Source organism: Miniopterus natalensis, chromosome 1 (genome assembly GCF_054644295.1).
Source record: "Miniopterus natalensis isolate mMinNat1 chromosome 1, mMinNat1.hap1, whole genome shotgun sequence".
Taxonomy (NCBI): Eukaryota; Metazoa; Chordata; class Mammalia; order Chiroptera; family Miniopteridae; genus Miniopterus; species Miniopterus natalensis.
In genome coordinates, this window is record NC_142081.1 from 175,189,463 (window position 1) to 175,213,068 (window position 23,606).

At 41.2% G+C, this 23,606-nt stretch overlaps 1 protein-coding gene and 1 pseudogene across 2 annotated transcripts in view; one reads left to right on the top strand and one right to left on the bottom strand.

Moving 5' to 3' along the window:
* The window catches only part of GABRB1 (gamma-aminobutyric acid type A receptor subunit beta1), a 292,998-nt gene that overhangs the window by 21,755 nt on the left and 247,637 nt on the right, over positions 1–23,606 (bottom strand). The gene's annotated exons all lie outside the window — the stretch shown is intronic.
* LOC148094505 (large ribosomal subunit protein eL31 pseudogene) overlaps positions 11,398–23,606 on the top strand; it is a 39,951-nt pseudogene continuing 27,742 nt past the window's right edge.

Sequence of the window (23,606 nt, forward strand, 5' to 3'; positions counted from 1 at the left end):
CAGGCTCGTGGCGCCAGCACAGGGCCGCTGGCAGCTTCTGGCTTCTGCACCCTTTTGCTTTTCCAGCCATTCCCCTTTTTGTAACCAATTCTCTCGATTAAATTCCCTTTTGGAAAACCTTGAGTGGTTTCTGTTTTCCTGATGGAATCCTGTCAATTTTACAGTACATTTTATAATGCAAATATTTCATCTGTGTACGGAACTTTGAGTTTACCTCTGCCTTTGTCATCTCCATTGTATATTATTATTATACTATGTTATATTATATTATAAACTTATGAAAGCAAGGTCATTCATTTATTAAAAAAATTCCTCATGCCTAAGACAGATTCTGTCTATTTTAAGTATCCCATACATGTGTTTGAATCAATGAATTCATGAAGACTGTTTGCTGCTTGGAATTCCAAATTTTTTGGTCCCAAACCAGTAACCTGATATAGGTAATTTATTTGGTAGCATTCATGAGCTAGATTTATTCCTTGATAAAGATGATTTTGTTCACAGAGGGCTTATAGGTGGATCTGGGCACCAAGGAAATGGAAAAAGCTGCTTGTTAACTTTAGGCTGAGTAACTAGGTGACAAATTACACGTCAAGCTGGTTTTTGAGTTATAAAATCCTAGAGGAGAAACATATAAGCAATAATGAGGGTTGAGAGTCCAGAGATGGTTTGCAGTTTGGGGGTCAGAGGGGCAAATGCAGTGGGTGAGTCACAACAGCACTCCTCAATGTCTCCCACCTGTGAAGGGTGGCTCAGCACCTCAAGCCATGGACAATCAAAAAGCTGAATTTGGCTATCAATCAATGCAGATTTTAATAGTATCCAGCAGTTTGTATAGTGAGTGGTCTGGGTCTAGATTTCTGAGCTCACTTGCACTTTGTTTAACTAAAACCTGTTAGGCTTGGTGTTCAAGGCACTGAGATAATTATGGATGATTTGGGGGGAAAAAGAATGCTCACTTCATTTCAGGCAGAAGTTTGAGTTCTCATGGGAGCAATAATGGCAGCTGGATTCTAAGGGAAGAATAAAGGCCTAGAAATACACTATTATTCAAAGGTTACACAAGAACATTTGCTACAGAGAGAGAACATCAATTTACTCTCACCTAAACAACCTATTTACCAAAGGTTTTCCTTTATGAACCAGTGACTTCACACAGTGTCTCAAAGCCAGAACACTTGGATACCAAGGATGCTGTTTCCTAGCAACAATAACTACATAGAAGCTCTCAAATTTTCCTCTCAGTCCCTGGGGACTTCTTAGTGGTGCAGAAAGTACAGATAAAATTAAGTTGATGTCAGTAGATAAAGATGCATGGAGCTAGTACAAATGCAGAAGTATCTGGATATTATTGTTCCTCTTTGCTCTTTAAAACACTCTATTTAGGATGCATTTTCTAATCTGGGAATAAAAATTACTCCCCGCTGTGCTTAATAGAGCTAGGAGGATGGTCTAAAATTGTACTTAGCTGGCTTTTAGATAATGTAGAAATTTAAGCTTTTAATCCATGAGTGAGCCTAAGTAAAATGTATTTCCCTTTGTGGAGCCACTGTAGCCTCATCTCAAATTTATGTGTGGGGCTTGATTGGCTTAGGCCAGTCATTAAAATATCACCTCTGTGGTGTTTTGCTATGGTGACTGGCTCAGGGTTAGGCAACAGCCAGGTCTAAGACAATTAGTTTATAGCAGTCCCCCTATAAGCCAAATTAATTGCTTATAAATAGGCATGTCACCCACGTTGGTCCAGTCCTAGAGAAATCCAGGACTTTTGTTCAAACATTGGAGAACAGAGATTTCCCCCTCTCCTTTAGCTGTTGGCAAACAAGAAATGCAGAGTGGAGAATGGATGGGCAGTTATAGGAGCCAACGTGTTCCCTTCCTGAATACATCAGTCATTACTAGCACCTAATTGAAGTCACACTCATGATCAGCATTTCTGTTTTTGTTTTTTCTTTCTTTTTAAATCGAATTTATTGGGGTGACACTGGTTAATAAAATTGGTTAATAAAACTATATTTCAGGTATACAATTCTGTAATGCATTACCTGTATACTGTATTGTGTGTTCACCACCCCAAGTCAAGTCTCCTTCCGTGATCAGCATTTCAGCTGTGGTTAGAAAATGACCCATTGAAATAACCTCAGTTGTCTGCCACTCCCCATTTCCTCCTACTCCTCCCACATGAAGGCAGAAATATTAGAAATTTATCACTATCTCTGCTCCTGTAGCTGTGTAGATCCCTTCCATGACAAGGTTATTAGACATTTGTAATTGTGCATCTCAGCTGTGGATAAGAAAGCCAACTGGATCTAATCCTTCCAGTGGCTCCATATCTGTAATGACATTTATTCTAAAGGTTATTTGAGATTCCTTTCTCATTCATATCTGTATCTCCATGATATTCTAAGAAGCAGCAAGCAAACCATGGAAGCCAGATTTTTAAAGCATTTTGACAGCATCAAAAACCCTTAAGTACAAATCTATGCAATGATTCACTTACTTTTTGGCTTTTACCTGACAACCCCCCATATGTACTTAGTTGTGTTTTAGATAATGTAGAAATTTAAGCTTTTAATCCATGAGTGAGCCTAAGTAAAATGTATTTCCCTTTGTGGCAGCTGTAGCCTCATCTCAATCTTTAGAGATGGCCATCTCACTATTTTCTTAGTCAACTCAATAGTTAATTAGGATTTTAGGTAATCATCAGAAAGCATGTCCTTATAATAAGTAAAAGTTCATCTTCTGGGACAGCATTCACCATTCGTGTTAGCAGAGGACAAAACCAGTATCTTTTCTACACGACAAATAGCACCTCCCATTTTTGAGGACACCTCTCATGATCCCTTCCATTTTTCCCTTCTTCAGGCTCTGGTCTTTCCCAGGACATCCGCAGTCTATGAAGCTTTTCTCTGCTTGGTAGTTCCCAGTTTACTTTTCTGCCCCTTGAAGTGTGGAGTCTCAAGCTGAGAAGCCGCCATGTCTACCTGGCTCATCTCCCGCTGAGTTATCTGGCTCCTTTCCCTGTCCTGACTCACTCCCAAAGTTACTCCTGCTCTGGTCATTGAGCCACTCCTGACCAATTTAGGAATTAAGCAGCAACGGATTTGGAATTCCATCATGTCCTTCAAATTTGGAATCTTAGAGTCCAAACATGTTTCCTGGATCCTTAAGGGTCCCCCTTATTTCCAGCCAGGCCTAGGACCTTATGCACCAGGAACTAAGTCAGGATTCTCAGATTTTCCCCATTCCAGTCAAGCCTTGGCATCCCCTATGTGTGGCCAATATGTAAATTCTCAGAATGACTTTTCTAGAGTCTGCTCCTTCATATCTGATTGCTTAACATGGCCTGGTCCACTAATCCTTGACTATACCAGACCATCCCCATTTAAGGACTTTTAGACCCCGGGCACTTTTGCTTTTGGATACACTTTTGCACAGTATATTAAATACATTAAAATGCATTCACAGCCCATGTTAAATATTATTTACTTGTCACTATAAAAGTATTAGATTGGAGCTGACTTGATACCATAATGTTATATTAGTTTTAACGTTGAGTTTTATTTATGTATTTTGGAGCCAACAATTTATTTAAGACCCTTGGGAAACTCATAGCATGTAGACATTCTGCCTGTAGCGCTTAACGGCAAAATGATTTGGCTGACTGAGCCCCAGATACCAACAGGGCTCTAGCGCACCATCTAAGGTCTCCTTCCAAGCTTTCTGTGTTTGGAATATATCTAGCTCCTCGTAAGTTTCCCTCTGGTAGGAATCCTACTGTCTTAGACGGATCCCTTGACCCCAACTGAGGCCCATCTTGACTTCTAAATTAGCCAGCCGCTTGAAATTTTTCAAGATCAAATTGCCTGCCAGGTTGGACTGCATGTAATAGCTATCTCCTTGGGTTGTCCAGGTGCCCTCTCTGGGCCTCTGTCTGATCCCATTCTGACCTTCTCTATCATTTTTCTGGCCCCATGCTGATACGATTTTTATATGCTTTATGCTATGCCTGTTCCACTCATTATGTTCTTGGTGTGGGTGGCTAGCAAAGATCAGGACTTTTTTATTCTAGTCACCAGTTTTCTATTAAAGTAGCACACATTCAAATTAGCTTTTGACAGTCACATTCTTATTTTTTTCCTTTGGACTCAAATATATGTAATATTGTCCCCATTACATTTTATCTAATTCAATTTGACTCAGTGTTCTAGCCTGTTTTTTTGGTTTTTTTTTAATCCTTATTTGCTCACTCTCTTAGTTTCATGTTATCTCCAAATTTGACAAACATGCCTTTTATCATTATTTTCTTGATTGAGACAAATGTGGAATGGCAGAGGCAAAGACAGAGCCCTGTAACACCCTCTTGGCAATATCCCTGTAGGTTGATATCAAACATCTAATCAGCATTTTGCAGGACGGCGCCGTCATTTATCTATTTAATATTTGCCTAACTGCTTTAGCCTCGAGTCTGTATCTCTGTATTTATCACATTTTCCTGAGTCACTGATGTTGCAATCCTATCAAGTAAGAAAGTGAGGTCTGGCTTGACTTGTGTTTAGAGAAATCAGGCTACTTCCGTAGATTATTGATTCCCCTTCTGTGGAATCCAGGGCTAGAATCTTGCCCAGACTCAATTTCATCAGCCTAAGTTTCTTAGAATTTAACTTTCTTACCTCTGGAATAATGGGATGGTGCATTCCATTCCATCAACACTAGTAGCCATTTGGTGTACTAATTTAAGTGTATAGGCTCATGATTCTAACCTTCCCTTTACAATGTCTAACTTCCTTTAATCAATGTTAATGGAGCTATAGTGCATTAATTTATGCAGGTGCAAATGTTTTAGGAAAATTATTGGTCACAGATAAAAAGAATCAGTGCTTTTCTATGGCCCAAATCAGTGGTGGAGTAAATGATAATCACACCTGGAAATGCTAAAATCTTATTATTGAATGTTTGTCTTATATGGTTGTTACCAATAAAATTTTCTCAAAACAAACTGCCATTAGCCATGTACATCTTATTTGTCTTAAAAGTCAAGGAGAGAATATTTTATGTCTCAGAAAACAATCCTTATCCATTTCTTTCTAACTTAAATTAACAATCATGGAGTAGATTTTTCTGGGATACTTATGGTCAGATTTTCTTTTATAGTCTTGAAACCCTATTGCACTATCTATACATTTAATGACCATCTGAACTCCTTGCACCCTCCCTCCTTTAGAAACATAATTTGGGCAAAAGATGGAAATAAACTATGACTGTTAAATCTTGTTCTGAAGTTCTGCCAAGATCTGGGCGCAACTTTCTCAAAAAGGTGAACTTTACACTACTGAAACCAAATGAACCCTGTACTCCTCACAAAGTTAAGTAAGAATCTCTGTTCAAAACTTGAGACAGCCTTTTGCTTAATACTGTCATCATGGAGTGGAGAGGGCCTTGCTTGTTCAACTCGCTCAAATGAGGCCTTGGAGCTATTGTGATTGACGTCATCTCGCCATCAGATAAAAGGCAGATCAAACCCCTCTCCACTCTGAAATAGTTGTTTGGTTGTGGGCAAAGGCCTTCACACGTGTTTCCTCTAAGGTGTGGAATGACCACATTCACTTGAACGCGTAAGAAAGAATTTACTCTGTAAGCAGGGTATCCAATACAGTGTGTCCAAATCAGACAGTCATTTAAGGTTGTTTTAAAATCTGCTTTAAGATTGTAGATTACTTAAGGATGCCTGACCTATTTGACATCCTTAAGGACGTGCACCATTGTTTTATCTAAAAGAATATAAAACAAAATCAAGCCTGGTCTAGAGAAAGGAGTCACCTCTGATTTGACAAGCAACTGATATGCCACATGTGGCTTCATTTTCTAAAGTGTAAACTATGTCAGAGGATAAATAAGATCATGAACAAGTATGGTGGAAACATAGGCAATTACACAGTTCAAATGCAGTTTTACCTTAACCTTACTGCTCTGGCAATATTATTGTTGGCCTGAAACCCTAGATTAATAGTTTAGACGCTAACACCAGTTATATAATTTAATTTTAATGACCACTTTATATCTGAACTATAAAAAAATTATTCATAACATCTTTATGATATTTTTATTTGCAATCCTATCAAATAAAAAGGTGAAGTCTGGCTTGACTTATGTTTAGAGAAATCAAGCTGCATCCATAGATTATTGATTTCCTTCCTGTGGGATCCATTCCTTAGTGGTTACTGAGTTTTATTTTATTTTAAAAAAATTCTTCCTCTTCCCCTCTCCCCTTTTTCAGAGGGTCACTTTTCACTGAGAAATTCTGATGATAAGAAATGATGATTGGTCAATAGAACACATTTTGAGGTACTGCATTAAATTTTTTTTTGTTAAAAAAAAGTCATAGTAAAATGTTTACAGTATGTTTTAAGAAAAAAAAATCTTAAAAAATGTATGTGCATATATATATTAACCAAGAATATATATGAAATAGTTAATAGTGGTTATCTCCAAATGTTAGAATTATAGATATTTTTTATTTCAAAATCTTAAAAAAATAAAATCCCAATAACTTATTTTTATGTTCTAAAATTGCCCCAATATATTTTGGGAGAGTAAACTTTAAATCTGTGAAAATTATTTAAATAACCTGTAGAGGGCACTCAAGACCTTCCAGATTCACAGGCAAAGGGATATTGTCTGAAAATTTATTCCTTTCAGTTGCAGGAGTTTTAGATTTTTCGTGATGATTTTAGCTTTGGATCACTGATTCTCAAAAGGTTTTACTTTTAAATTCATTTATGTGAAATAACACTAGAACAACTGTGATTAATATACCTTGTCACAAATTCAGATTTCCAGCTAGAAATATCCACTTATATTTGAATACATGCAACTCTAATTGATTACTAAAGTAACTATAAAAAATAGCCTGTTTTGCTGTATTTAATGCTTAAGTTACAATCTTTTCACTGATGTCTGGAAGGGACAGTCTATGCCATTTTAGCTGAGCAGATGAGTGAACAAGTATCTATGTGCAGCAAGTGATATGGACTCATTCTTTGTATCTTAGTTATTATGCTTATGCAACTAGCTGGCTGCAATAAAATACACTAAATTAAAAATTACCATTCTATCAGATCAGGGTTTATTTTCAAATTTTTCTAATTTATTTGTCTAGTTTCTGATTTCTTTTAGGTATAATATATGTTTTTTAGTTTCAGATCCCTACTCACTCACACTTAGATTACATTTATTGAGACCCATTCAATTCAATTCAATTTCTAAACTTGATTGACGCCTTCCCCATTTGTGGATACGGAGTTACATAGTCCCTGCCCTGGATTTTCACAGATGTATTGCATACAACCTATGATAATCATATAGTAGTAAGCTCTCATCTTTTAAAAAGGTGTATTTCATTTGCCAAAATAGATATTTCTGGCAATTCTCATCCATCTTAAAATATCCCATATTTTTTTGGATTCCATCTAGGATCAGGTTGGGTAGCCCTAGCAAACACAAAGCTGTGTGCTTTTTAAAAAATCCTCACCTGAGGATATGTGTTGTTGTTGTTGCTTTTTAAATCATGGACTTTTTTTGTACGCGGCGGGGAGAGAGAGAGAGAAAGAGAGAGAGAAACATAGATGTGAGAGAGAGAAACACCCATCAGTTGTCTCCCGGATGCACACTGACCCGGGATCGAACCCAAAACCTAGGTATGTGCCCTGACCAGAAATCAAACCCGAAACTCTATGGACGATGCTCCAACTAACTGAGCCACCCAGCCAGGGCTGAAACCACGTGCTTCTGTAATTCCTTGGCCTTTGAAATTCCTGTGAATAAAGTGTAACAGAGCCGGCGGTTCAGCTGTTTGTATCTACAGCTTATCTGCAGTCATTCCCAAGTGCTAGATTGGTGTCACAGAGGTTACTGTGGTAGGCATGTTGGGCACATTAATATCTGCTTTAAAAATTGCATTGTGTCTGGGCCTGATGGGAAAAGACACCTATTCGATTATTCCTGGTTTTGCTGGAATTGATTTTTCACTCCGTGCAATCCGGCGGTTCCATCGATGAGGCCTGTGCTTGCTCCCACTGCATTCACGCGGAAGGCTTGCTTTCCCACGCCCTGGATGGGAAGCCTGGTGCAGGGGCCTGGGGACAGTGTGCGACGGGCGGCTCCCTGTAGTCCTCGCCCCATCTCGGGCAGGAAGGGACACGGGGGTGGCCGTTCTCATTTTCCAGAGGGGAACTGAAAGCACAGACTCCCATGACCTGACTGGGAAGCTGGCTGCTCCGAAGTCTCCGTCTGTGGACACGGGGCGAATGCCCTGCTCCCCGACTCCCAGGAAGGGTAAAAAGCTCGCGGGGTGGGGCTGCAGCTGCACAGCGCTCCTTCCAAGCGCTTTACCTGGGAATACTGAGAAGCGGGCCGCAGGCATCACAGGCTGCTCCAGGGTGGCTCTGCAGCAGTGGGTCTCCATGGGGGGGTCCCCCAGGCAGGGACATTTGGAAACACTGGGAGCCATTTTTCCTTGTCACGACTTGGGGGTGGGTGCTGCTTAGTATCTAGTGGGTAGAGGCCAGGACAATGCTGAACATCCTACAGTTTTCAGGACAGCATTCTACAAGAATTATCCAGCCCAATATGTCAATAGTGCTGAGGGTGACAAAACCCGGCCCACAGCTAGAGAACGCTGCGGCCGGGAGAAGGGTTCATATTAAAACCATTTGTATGTGTGATGTAACCAGCAGTTCATAATAATCCCTAGGTCTCATTCTAACTAGACAGTGCTTTGGGGAAAGAAATATACAAAATGTTCTGCAATCAAATGGCAAATGGAATTTCTCCACTTACAACCTAAGGGCCTCCTCCCCACCTCTGGCCTAGGTAATAAGACTATGGTCACACACTAGTGGGGGTGAGTAGAGGAGAAAGTGTCCTTGGGGACCCTAAATAATAAGCATGGCAAATTCTTGGCTCTTTGGTTTAAGAGATGCCAGTCTGAAACTCAGATAGAAGGACGTCTACACATGCAAACTTTCTGAAGAATTCTCTTCACTCTAAACTCCCATAACACACTAGTTAAAGACACTTCAGGAAGGGAAGAGGGGAGAGAGAAGCAGAAAGGAAAAAGTCAGATGTGAACTTGGGAAGCCCTGTGTCTGCCCCTTCAAGCTGGGCTCTGGGGCAGTATAATGCTAGATGGCCTCTTAAAGTTGTGGATATGAGCAGAGCCTGGGCTTTATGCTGAAGGCAAGCAAGGTGTAAGAAGGCTTTCTAGTCCACCATTTGGGAGGTAGGCAGTATGGTCTGTTAAGGCTGCAAAGTGCCAGAGACCACTCTGTCTGAGTTTCTTGTGCCATTATAATAGTGAGGGAGGATTTCAGAGGGTCTCTGGCTGTGGACTTGCAGTGGGAGGGAACTCGTGGTCCTCTAAGATCTCAGGGTTACCTCATTGGAAGGATGCAGCAGGCACAGGGATCAGAGAAAGGCCCAGTTAAGTCTTGGACACATGAATAGTGCTAGAGAGTTGAGTGGAAGCTGAGTCAGCACCCACAGGATGTCCAGTCACCATCACAGCAAGACCCGGTTTCACCTCTGCTGAGTCCCAAACAGAACAAGTTACCTGTGAGGTAACTTGAGGTCATTCAGAGGCCCAGACCCAACAGACTGAGCATGAGAAACAGACACCCCCGTCACCCTGCAGGAAGGATGTGTCTGTAAGAGTTCCAGAGCTTAGAATCAACCACAGGGGGATGGGTGTCACAGCTGAAGTACGAATTGACTAAAGCACATCTCCTCTGTCTTCCTAGTAGCATTTACCCTGGTGCCCTCTGAGTCACTGTCAATGCCAGTGGGAAGAGAAGGAAGATGAAAACAACCAGGTGTTACTGCACAGGTTTATACCTGAAGCATCTGAGAAATTCATTGCTGAATTTAAGAGAATATTGGACATTATTAGATTGAGCCATATACTCTAAAATTAAATTGTAGAAGACAAAGAACGCATTTTGACACATTTTAGTTTGTGGACTGACACTCTTACTCATTGTAGCTGTATCTATGAGAAAAAATGTACAGAGATCATAAAGTCTAGTCTATCCAATTTCCATAGAATATCCAAGGACCATATTAGAATTCTATCAAGAAGGCATACAGTTAGATTACCATGAAGCAACATGGTTGGGGATTTAGGAGTAGATTGAACTACTTTTTCTCTCCCAAAGAATCTCCATTTTCATCTTTCTCAATTATATAGATGAGTGCTCAATTTCCAGAAGTTCATGTTACTAAAACATAAATTTTAAAATAAAATAATACTGTTATTATTTTCAGAAACTATTCGGTTTTGTCCACATACTGCTGACCAAAGAACTTGGGAGTGAAGATAATGCTGGCCACTTATCTAGATTGCTCTTGGAGCAGCCATGTCTTGTTATTAATTTTCATTTCAAAAGGAAGATTTTGGCTACGTTACTTTCCTAGAGCTTAGAGCAGTCAATGCTCCTGAGAATTCTTTGAGAAATTTCATATACATATTTTTTCTTGAAACCCTACTGCTTGGCTAGTGCTTTCCTGGTGAAGATTACGTTTTACTAAAATGTATTACTTGGCAGGTAACTGTTTGTTACATGCTCCATATAGTGGATCTTTTAATTCTGAGGCAAGTAATATGCATTATTACAAGAAGTTCCAAAGTAATAATATAAAACACATGTTTAGCAAGTTAGAAATTCTGCTCCAGAATAAACCCTGGAAATAAATATCAGTGATTAAATAAACACCTTATATTGAAAGCATCCATGTCCCCTTGTGATCATAATTATAGCTGCTATTGATTTAATGCCACTTATGGGTCAGATCTAGAGATAGATATTTTATACATGTGACTACATCATTCAATCTTACAACAGCCATTTTGGAAGAAATTATTATTTCCATTATAATGATTAAGAAACTAGGTTTAGAAAGTTTAAGTAACATGGTTAAAAACCTTATTAGTCCGTTTCCAAAATCTTTCTTTCCCACAACACTACTTAGTTCACACTAATTAATTTATATCACTAGTTCATACTTTTAGGCTCATACTGTAGAAAGAACTACTCTATATCCTGTTAGGTTGAATCATATGAAAATGCTGATATTTGACCTTTTTTGGACATAACACAGCAATTTCATATGGTTAATTTTAATGCAGTAGAGTATGCAGAAGCTCAGCCCAGTCACGACTATGGGTTTGGGCACTGTGGGAATCTGCAGACTGGGTTTTTTGATCTTTTGTGCTATCCACAGCTCAGATTGCAATGCTAATCTTGAATAGAGTGAGATATTTGAAAAGCAATGAATAAGTAATTTTGAATCCATCACCCCAGGAGAACAGATGTCAAAGTAGTTCCTGTGGGATGAAGAGAAATGGGTATGGATCGAAAGCCTGGATTCTGGTCTCAGCTCTGCCACCTACAGCTGGTGAACTTTGGTAAGTTGTAGCCACACTGAGTCTCAACAGCCTCATAACTACCTCACAGAGTTGAGACGATTAAATAATTTAATTTTTTACTGGACCTAGACAATAATGTGGAGAAGGCCTGGGGGGATGGGGAGGTATGTGGGGTGGAGGGGTTCAATGGAGGAACAAAAGGGGACATTTGTAATACTTTCAACAATAAAGCTAAATTTTTAAAAAATTTATTGCATGCTTACTATGCCCAGGCCTTGTGATGAGCTTTTGGTATAAACAGATCAATAAAATCTTTCCCCATCTTTATCCCAAAAGAGCTCATTGTCTTAAGAGAGATATGAGAAATAAATGAATACAATATGATGTTAAAAGTGCTAAAATAAAGGAATGTACAAAATGTTACAGGAACAGCAAAGAGGAAATGTAACACTCATCACTAAAACAAAATCTCAAGAGAAGAAAGCCCATGAGCCTTGTTTACGCTCTAATATTGGCCAAGTGAACGAATGATTCATGGGGTTGAGGAATAAACCTTCACTTTCTTTGCCTCTTGCATTTCGTCACTGCCCTCTCACTGGTCAAATCATGTCGGCCTAGCTTGTGTCTACTCTTTTCATCAACTTTTTTCTGCAATAGCTTCTTCTTTTTTGTAATTCAACCAAGAATGAAAATATATTCCCAGTGCAGTTTTAAACTGGCAAGACTAGGAAATATTTCCAATACCCAGCAAAGGAAACAATCAAACAATAGACAGTGAAAAGGCAACCTATGAGATGGGAGAAAATATTTGCAAACCATTTATCTAATGAGGGGTTAATATCCAAAATATACAAGGAACATATACAATTCTATAGCAAAAAGCCAAATAAGCCAATTAAAATGAGCAAAGGACCTGAATACGTACACATTTTTCCAAAGAAGACATACAAATGGCCAACAGGCATATGAAGATGTGCACAACATCACTAATCATCAGGGAAATGCAAATCAAAACCACAAGGAGCTATCACCTCATACCTGTTAAAATGGCTGTTATCAATAAGTCAAAAGATAACTGTTGGTGAGAACGTGGAAAAAAAGAAACCCTTGTACACTGTTGGTGGGAATGCATGTTAGCACAGCCATTACGAAGATTCTTCAAAAAATTAAAAAAGAGAAATACCTTATGATCCAGCAATCTCATTTCTGGGCATATAGTCAACGAAAATGAAATCATGATCTTGAAGAGATATTGGCACTCCCATGCTCACTGCAGCACTATCCACAACAGCCAAGATATGGAAACAATCTACAGGTTTGTCAGCGATTAAATGGCTAAATGTAGCATATGTACAATGGAATATTTTTCAGCTTTTAAAAATAAGGGAATCTACCATTTGTGACTGCATGAATGAACCTGGAGGACATTGTGCTAAATGAAATAAGTCAAAGAAAAATACTGCAAAATCTCACTTATATGTAAAATTAATGAATTCCTAACTGCCAAGTCAACTGGGCCCCTTTGAGCCTCTGTATTACCTGACTTATTAGTTGTGTTTGCTGTTGCTGATTACTTTTTCTTAGAAACCCTGACCTCACTTTTTTTTTGAAATGACATTTCTGAGTACTCTCCTGTCCTCTTCTTGGGGTTTTCTTTCAATAGAATTGAAATATAATTGGAAGGAAACCCCCCTTAGGTTCTCATTACCTAAGGAACTTCTTGGAAAGCAGTTCCACTAGTGGTTTTACGGATTGATGATGACTCCTAAATCTTAGTCCCAGGATGTCATTCTCTTTTAAGAGTTAGATATTAAATTTCCAACAAATCTACCAGTCATTCTCAAATGAAAATTCCATTCTTTCGGCACATAGAACTCAAGATGCTCAAAAACGAGAGTCATCTCATCTCCCAAACATTTTGTCCCTCTTCTGGTACCATCACCCTCCCAGTACCTGGTACCATCATTCACATAGTCACTGGTGGGAAACATTCTCAACTTTCTCTTCTTCTTCACTTGTGGTGTAGGGTGTTACCAATATTTGGTCTTCCTCCCATTCCCAGGCACATGGAAGGCCATATTTCCAAGACCCCTTGCAATGAGCCAGGGCCTTGTGACTAATTCTGGTCAGTGGGCTGTAACCAAAAGTGACAGGTGTTACTTCAGACCAAAGCTACTGTCTAAATCTCCATGTTCTTTTCTCTTTTTGTAATGGCACAAGAAGATCTCTTTTTTAGATGGTGCTACTATAAGATAACAGAATCTTCATCATCTGGGTGATTCTGTGGAGTAGAACCACTCCCCCCTTCCCACAAATCAACATATGATAGACGTTTAGTGTAAACAGGGTAGAAACTTTTGCTGTGGTAAGCCCTTGAGATTTTGGTGCATTTCTGACTGTAGCATGACTTAGCTGTCCCACTGATGTATTTACCTCATCTAATACGTAGAAGCTTTTTTCAAATTTTTCTTTTTCCTGTGTCTGTTATCTTATTTCTAGTCATATTTGCTTTTCTGGATTGCTTCCACAGCCTCCTGGCTGGGTTCACTAAATACTCAATATTTTAGCCTTTCAAATTTATCTTCTACATATCTACCAGAGTGTTTAATTTAAAATACAAATATGATAATGTCACTCCCAGCTTGAATCTTTTAATGATCTCTCATTACTTATAACAGTAATTTTTAAAATTCATTCCCTGGAACAGTTAATTGGTGTTCTGGAGAAAAGAAAAACACACCCTAAAAGACTAATGTCCTTGGGTTCAAAAAGGTTGAATGAATAATGTACAGAGTCTTACAAATACACATCAGTAAAATATTATAATATCATGTGGTAAAAAATTAGTATAACATGTTTTAAATTGTTTTTCCCTGATTACTGGACCCCTAACCATTTTTAGAAGAATATCTTTTAGTATCAGAATATCAGAATATTGTCTCTTTTCCTGTCCCCAAGGCCCTTTATGATCACCCTCTGTCTATCCCTCCAGCTTCTTTTCCTATACCTTCTACTTCACAGTTTATGCTTCAGCAACATTAAATGCCTAAAGATCTTGCATACACTATGCATGGGAGAAATCTGCTTTCAGCAATGCTGTTTATTTCAACTGGAATGCTATGACTTCAAACCCATGGCAGTCACGCATATAAGTTACGGTCAGTCTGCTAGACCAAGTTCGGATGATGTTTGCTGCAGGAGGCTTTGGTGTAAGACCTAAAATTCAGGCTTAATGTTATGTGCTGCCTTGATGTCTGTTGAAATCAGGAGGGCCTTGATCTGTTCCTGTGGATATGGTGCCCTAGACAAATGACCCTCCTTATCATGGGGACCAGGCACCGGCCCTGCTTATCCCTGAATAATGGGTTTCAGTTCTCTGCCAGCCTGTGGAGTTACTCAAACAAGACAATCACACCCCCTACACCTCCTCCCTGTGGAAACCAGGGGGCACCTCACCCTCTTGATACTAAAAAGCTTACCTCCCAGCCCCCGATTGTCCACTATGTTCCTGCGTATAACCTTCATATGACCTTGCATGGCACCTATATGACTAATAAACTGCTGCTGATGTCTTCCACCTACTGTCAGGTATCGTGGGCTCAGCCACCCTAGGACAGGAACCCTTCTCTTGCCAACAGAATGAACAGGAGGTAATTAAAACGGAGATCTTCAGAGACATCTTGCCTCACAGTTCCCTTAGTTCAGCCTGACCTAACAAGCACTTTGGGTGCATCCTTCCCTGCGCTTGCCACATTTTATTGTAATCATGTCTTTATGTGTCTGATTCTATATTAGATGGCAAACTCCTTGATGTCGGACACCAATCCTTACTTACCTAGTGTCCTGCACATTGTTTTCACACTGCTCCTTTTGAATCTGATGGAAATGTTAAATAATGTGTCTTAATGAGCACGTTTATAAGTCACAGCTCAAGACTCCACAAGGTTGATATTGTCCTTATCGTAGAGATGAGGAACTTGAGCCTTAATTGAGCAATCTGCCTTAAAACCACACATTGTCAAGAGGCAGAGCTGGATCTTGAACCCAGGGTCTGTCTCTTAAGACTGTGGCCTTTGTGTGTGGACGGCTGTGCTGCTCAGTCGCTGCGTCTGTGATGTGCCGAGTGATTAATGTGCCCAGTCTGGAATGCTGCTGTGGGGGTGAAACTCAGGCAAGTGTGACTTTCCCTTCATCCCCCAATTGGCGATGGAATAAAAAAACTGGGCAAAAGAGGTACAAAGTACCTCACATTCTGAAGATAACTACAAACAGGTGGGACTACAAGTCTCTTCCTAAGTGTACAGCAGACATTGTCATTTCTGTCACCACTCCCACACCAGCCCAAATAAGAAGAATGGGAGAAAGAAGAGAGGAAAGAGGGCGTGGAGACAGAGACAGTACAGGAGGAAAGGACCGCTTGAGATAATTGTCAGGGCGCGAGTCGTCAGCAAGCGAAGGTTACGGCTCTCTCTTCACCTCTTTGGGGGAGACACAGAGCAAACTATTTAAAGAACTTGCAAGAAGACCCGAAAGAAACACTTTGCGCCTCCTCCCTGCAGGGACTGTTCACTTAGGCCACAGGCTGGCTGACGTGCCCCTGTGCCTGCAGGAAAAAGACGCTAGACGGGGTAGAAAGAGGGAAAACGGCCGCGGCCTGCCCTCCACGCTTTAGCAAGGTCAAGTTTCCAGGGGCTCAGTGGGCCATCTAGGAGGGCTGCCCGCATGGCAAGTGGGCCCAGCAGGAAGAGGTATGTGTACGTGCGTGTGCAGGGGTGGCGGTGGGAGGCTGGGAATTGGTGGTGGTAGTTGTTTAGCTTCATACCAGGGAACTGTGGAGTGAGGAAGCCCCCACATCCCCAGGACCTCCACCCAAAGGGAGAGGCCGTCTTTGGGTGCCTGCCGTGCAGAGGGCGTGCTTGGTCAGGCTGGGTTAGCTGCAGGAGCGTCGCCATCTGGCACAGGGCTGCAGTCGCTCAGCCACGGAGCAAAGGCCATTCTCTTTCTTTATGCACAGTCCTCCCCCAATACCTGGTCCCAGAGAGGAAGGTGGGTGACAGCACAGACCCGGCCCTTCCCCTCCCGCTGCAACTCCTTGAGCTACGGGGTGGGGCAGGGCAGGGTGGTGGTGGGAAGGGACTGGAATTTTATCTTATTTTATTTTACTATATGAATAAAGAAGCTTTATATGACAAAGATAAGGGCAGAGAATGGGATTGGAATTTTAAACAGGACAGCGCTTGGTTGGTAAATAACTGGATGTGGACAAGCGGCCTGAGGTGAAAAGGTAGAAGAGGGAGAATCGTCAGCACATGGAGGGCCAGGGCCAGAGGGAAAAAGAAAACTCCTGTTTGAATCCAGCAAGTTCTGGCTACTGAGTTAACCAGCTGCCTAAAGAGATTGTTCAAGTGAGAGCCCCCCTGCTCCACACAAAGGGAATTTAACTCGGTGGGTGGAGTGTGGAAGAAAGTTCTGTCCGTCCTCGGGGACCGCCTGAGAACCGTTCCTGCCCACTCTAGAGATCCACTGAGGGCAGCTCTGCGTCCCTGGGAAGCCAGGCCCCGAGGTGCAGGCGCCTGCCTGCCGCCTCTGCGCGCTGTCCAGCTCTGTCTCTACTGCTCCAGGCGTCAACGCACACCTGGGGCGCAACAAACATCTGCAGGTCGCCTGGTGCACACAGCCACTTCCCAGAAACCCAGAGGCGCACATATCGTGAAGTTTCCCTCATTATAAACCTTAATGTTAGCCAATTTAGGCTTTACTGGATCATCATTCTGAGCATCACCTAAAGCCTCCCACGATGTATTCTTAAACTGAAGGTGAATTACCGGGATGCAGAAAGATTTGCTTACCAAGTCCTAAACAGCAGTTTTTGCAAACCTTGAGGACAAAAATAAAATTATGTGTGTGTACTTTTTTACGATATAGGAAATCAGGTTTGGGATAGTTACTTAGGAAACTGAAGAGAAGCATCCCTATGATATATCTATATTTAAATTAGATTCTTTTTGCTCTCTTTCTTTTAGTGTGGGTTGTAAAATAGAGTAAAAATGGAAAACAACACCTGCAACACAAAATCACAAAATAGCCACCCTTTATTGCATGGCTCATCAGTCATTATTCTAGAAGTTATAGAAAATAGGCATTTTTCTACTGTTATGTCGTACAAAGCTGACGTCTTCACTTGTGAGGGTTATTCTGTTTCCACGACGCCAGTCATCACACAGGCTTGGCAGGGAACAAGGTCAGGCTGGAAGAGGTTCTGGGTAGGCAAAGTACATCAGGACTAGAAGGGAATTTGGAAATTGACTCTCTCACTTCGCCAAGTAGAAACTAAGGCCCAGAGAGAGTACGACTTGGCTGAGCTTACACAATTAAGATGAGGAATGGTAAGTTTGAAATTAGAAAAAAGGATTAGATAAGAATACGGATAGATCTGCCAGTTGGCTTAATAAATGTTGTTGCAAACTACTACTGGTTTAATTCTAGGAAATGTACATTTATCTCAGGAAATTACCTCTTTTGTAGAAGTGAGTGTGTGTGTGTGTAAATAGAAAAAAAAAGAAGTGAAAGGTAATTCTTGCAAATGGGAACTAGACATAAAAAAACACTTTAGTGACTACATGAGTTCAACTTTTCTTTTAATGAATGGGAAAACAACCTTGGAAGGGCTATGATTTGCTCATGATCACACAGCTGGTTAAATGGCAGAACAAGATCAAGAACTGGTCCCCAGTCCTGTGCTCTGCCCACTAAACTGACTGCCTATACTCATTTTCTGTTAGTATTGAGGACAAGTTTTAACATTCCCTAAAAGATAATAAAATTTTATTTCACTCAAAAAGACCAACTTAAACAATGTTAGTGATCATAGACTACTGAGACTATTAGCTTGTATAAGAACCTGGACTAAAGGTCTGAAGCAGTGTTTGGTCAGAAAAACAGGCCAATTTGTAGATAAAAACACACACAACATACTGCCAACTACAAGAATCTCCTGGGAGCTTGGGCCTGGCTGCCTGTAGCTTTCTGGGAGGACTCAGGACTGTCCTAGAGCAGGTTTCTCAGCCTTGCCACAATTACATTATATGCTGGATACTTCTTTGTCATAGTGGTGTATGTGTGTATGTGTGTGTGTGGGTGTGGGGGGGTGTTCCTGTGTATGGCAAGGTGTTTAGCACCATCCTTGGCCAATAGCATCTTCTTTATGACAACCACAAATTTCTCCAGACATTGCCAGATGGTCCCTAGGGGTAAAAGTGCCCCAATTGAAGAACCACTGGCTTACAGTGTTAGGCCTGAGCCCATGGGTGCTGTAGAGTAGATGATACTGATTAGATACAGGGCCAAGGGACTGGAGAAAGGGAACAGGGAGTAACTGACACCTTCAACTATAAGATATTCATATGTTAACTCATATTTAGGCTGCACATACCCACAAGCTGGGACTGAGATGTTAATTGTGGCACATGCTTTGGGGTTTTCACATACAAGGGCTTTAGGGTTCTGGGTGGTAGCGGTCGGAGCACACTGAGCTTGGAGCCTCCACCCCCTGAGCACAGCCTGCCTCCCTGATGTCCACAGTTAACCATGGCTGACAACATGGAGAAGGCATGAAGACCTTACCGGGTGACAGGGACTGCTTGAAGGAAACTGGTTGCCCTCCACTTCCTTTCTCCCCACTTCCTGAGGACTAGCATGTGAATATGATCAGCCAGCCTTGACCATGTGGATAAAGACATCTCTTAGGGGATGGCACAGCCAAAAGATAAAAGGAACCTGGGTCTCTGGACATCCTATTGGAGCAGAGCCACTTACTCATCCTGGACCACTCACCTACCTCTGAACGGTTATACAAGAGAGAAATAAGTGTCTGTTTGAGCTGGTGAATTGTGGGGTCTATTTGTTCTTGTCATGTAGTCTGTGTCCTACCTACATGGTGACGTGACAAGATGAACAGTGAGGAGATGAAGGCTGAAGACAGGATGGGAACTACAACTGCTGCCCAGCGGCACAGCAAAGGGGTTCACTGGATAGAAGAGTCCATGAAAGGTTTCTAGGGAAAGCAGAACATTTATTTGGTTAGACTTTTCCTGCATTAACTGCCTTTGGTCAGGTAGAAGGTCAATTATCAACCCTTTCCTTACTGGAGCAGTTTAGGGTCTCTGTGAGCAGATACAAGAAGTACAGTGAAGTTGTCCCTTTTCTGTCAGGTTGAGAGGTCTGCCTCCTGAGAGCTGCCTTTTGTAGATAGAGGAAGGTTTGACTTGAGCTATAAGTTATTTATTGAGCTTCTATTTTCGGTCAGTTCCTGGGATGGTGTCCTGATGCGGGATACAAAGAGGTATTAGACAAGGTATCTCCCTAAAAGCACTTACAGTCTAATCAGGGAACCCTGACCTATATTAAGAGACACACGCAATAATGTAGTATATGAAAAATTCACCAGTCCACAGTAAGGTGTCTAGGGAATGGTGCTTGAAATGAGTTTTGAATAGAAGGTAATAATGGTAATGCCTACTAATTATTTAGCACATGCCATGTGCCAGCAGTATTTGGATAAGCAGACAGGAAGATTAAAAAAACATTTCAGGCACGGGAATAAAGAGGCTTGGCAGGAAGGAAGTCAGAATGTAGATGGTGGGTCTGTCCAGGTTGCTGCAGAAGGAATGCAGCATTGGGTTTGGGAGACAACACAGTCTTGGTCCCCCAGGAGATAATCCACTTACAACGTGACAATCTCATGTCACGAAATCTCAAAAAGCATTTTAATAGTCTAAGAAGCAATAGAAACTGAAACTTGATAGCACATAGAATCGATTAGGTAACTGAAGCGTAGGTGACAGCACTTTTTTCCATAGCAGTATAAACCTTGCAACTTTTCATCATGATAGAAACTGAAGTCAAAGAAAAACTATGAATGCACCTCATGGAGGAAGGAGTCCTCTCCTGCTGCGTGATGCTCTTCTGTTATTGAAGAATACGAGGAGAAAAGTCAGGGTGATGCTGAGTCTCTACTCCCCCAATGCTAGGGCTCTCTGTAATGGTGGAGAGAGCTGAAGACTTGTTTGAAGCCAGATCGTGAATCTTATATTGTTGAATTTATCCCTCGGACAATGAGAAGCATTGGAAGCTTTTAAAATCAGTTGGTGGCATAATGAGAATGTCTTTATAGAGAAATTAATGGGTGGGGGACAAAACTGGAGGAAGAGATGCTAGGGTTTTTTTCCCCCCCAATGAATAATTCATTTCAATGTAATTTGAGGGCCATTAGGAAACATTCCACTTCCAGGGCGACAGATGATTCATTTTCTGGCAGAGACCAGTTACAGGGATTCACCTGCATGGACAGTGAAGAGATCTGGGTGTTGGAAAAATGGTTCATTATATAGATAAGTGTGGACGAAAGAGGAAGCCAGACACTTTCTAGATGATGCAATGGTCCAAGAGGTATGTCAAACGGGGACCTAAGGGCAGCCTGTGGGGCAGTGTGAGGGCACTGAATGTTATAGTGGAGACTGCCAAAGTTAAATTTGCCTACGACATACTTTTATCTACTGTGTCGGTCAGGGTCCCAGCAGAAAACAGATGTCACACTCAATGTCTGAGAGTTAATAAAAGGGCTGTTTACACCCTCAGTGACAGGGATAAGAGAAACCAGCAAGGGCCAGCCAGCTAAGCATTCCAGGACCAGTGACAGTCAAGGAGCCAGTTGCCAACCACTCGGACTGAAGGGTCAAGAGGAGAGTAGGTTCCCTGTGCTCACAATCCAGAGGTAGAGATGCTGTAGGGAAAGACTTCCAGCAGGGAATGTGTGGCCTTGGCGAAGGGATGGAGTCAATCCATGCCAGTGAGGGAACCACAGGAGTAAATACCTTGACCTCTCCTCTCATTCTCCTATATCCTGCCCATGCCTCCCCTTGGTAAAAATCAACCAGAAGGCTGAGGGTAGGCGAGGCTATGGGCACAGTCCATGAAAGTCAACCTCTCAGAACACAGAACAGAGTGGAGAAGGGTGCAGAGAGATGGGGAAGGGTGGAGGGTGGTGGGGGTGGACCACAGGGAAGACATCTAACAGGAATCTTCCTGATGTTACTAATCACTAAAACCCAGGATGGGAAGAAATGATCCCTATCCCAAATACCTCTCCAATGGGCCTCCTTTTAAAATGAAAGATATTCTGGAAGTGGTAGAATTAAATTAATTGAAACCAAGCAGTAATTAACTAATAAATGAAAAATAGATTAAAAACCAAGAAGATATTGAAAGGGAAAACAAAAACATAGACTGAATGTTTTGCAATTTTTCCTAGGACTTGCCATACCCAAGTTGCTGAGGCTTTGTCTGTGTTTCTGATCGTAAGCAGCTGGAAAGGCTGAGCTGAGGATTTGATAACAATAGTACTGGCATACCTCGTTTTACTGCGCTTTGCTTTTTTCATAACAATAGTACTGGCACGCCTCGTTTTATTGCACTTTGCTTTATTGAGCTTCGCGGACAGAGTTTTCAACAATGTTGGGGCAAGACTTTCCACCAGCAAAAAGATTATGACTCACTGAAGACTAAGGTAATGGTTAACATTTTTTTTAAGTAATAAAGTATTTTTAAATTGAGGTAGTATTTTTAAATTGCTTTTTTAGACCTAATGCTATTGCACATTTAATAGACTACAGACATAACTTTTATATGCACTGGGAAACAAAAAAATTACTGTAACTTGCTTTATTGTAATGGTCCGGAATCCAACACACAATATCTCTGAGATGTGTCTGTATATTTTTTGTCAGATGAGGACTGAAGAGGTGAAAGTATGGACAGGAATGAAAGATACACTGTTAGAGTGGTTTACTAGGAGTTCATTTCTTTCCCTTCTTTGGCTTATGGCTTTTGTTTCCTTATTGCATCAAGAACATATGCTGAGGTACAAATCAGCATCTCAATATTTTAAAATTTCTCGTTGCCATGGTGTACGCTGATTACTTCATTTTTTCCTCTCTTTCCATTTTAGTTTGTTCTGCTTAATTCTTTAGGATTCTTGTTTTTCCCTTGTCTTCACTTTCTATCTCAAATTCTTTTCTATTTTAAGAAAAAACAAGTTTTAAAGTCTTTGAAAGAATTTTATGCTCAACTTGTAAGTATCGCTTTTAACTTGGATACACTTGTTTTAGCTTTTATCTTTCACCCCTCTGACTTCCATGCTTCTAGTTTTTTTTTATCTCATTGGCTCTAGGGCTTATGTTTTTTTTATTTACGCTGGGCTTACCTTTAATTTTTTATACCTCCTATTTTCTTGTTTTGATTTAAAAAATTACTGGTTTTAGCTTTTTTTCTTCTATTCCTTAGGTTTATCTTTGATAAACTTTATATTTTTAGACCAAGTTTGTTCTTTATTTTATTACCCTTTAATTTTATTCTTAGACTTAGTTTTTTGCTTTGATTTGCTCCTTAAGTTTCTTCTCTGCCTTCATCATTTTACTGTAACATTCTTGCCCCCCCCCCCGCACTCTCCTGCCCCTTTCTTTCTCCTAATTCTTCTTTCCTTGTTTTGTACTTTGCTTTTGTCATTTCAAGAAGGCAGGAGGCTTGGTGACAGGAAGAAAGCCCATAAAAATAAATGGAATATTCCAGGCTTTCTTCCTCCCGCCTGCCCCTCAGCCCCTTAATGACCTCTCAGTTCCCTGGAAGGCCATCTCCCCCAAATCCTCTCTCCAGAATCCTCAAAACAATGCCCAGGGCAGTACCAGCTCCCCTTCGTCCCTCCGGAGGCTGGGAAGCCGAGACCAAGGCGCCAGCGGCTTCCTCTGGCTAAGTCCTGCCTCCTGGTTCAGAAAAGGCCACCTTCTCGCTGTGTCCTTACAGGGTGGAAGAGGCAACAGAGCTCCCTGGGGCCTCTTTCTGAGGACACTAATCTCATTCGGACCATCACCCTGGGGAGCAGATTTCAACAGATGAGTTTTGGGGGGATATGAATATCCAGTCCACTGCAGGCCTAGGGATAAAGCTTCTGGATGCTGCTTTCCTGCTGCATGCGGTTTCCACTGTGTGATTTTAGGCCCTTTCTGCCCTCAGTGATTAGGGAAGAGCAGCACCGGGGGGAAGCTGATTAGCCTCTGTCTTCCCTTGACCTTGGGGCTGTTCCTGAGGCCCCCAGCTCATAAGGTAGAATTTTCTTCGATACTGGCTCAGT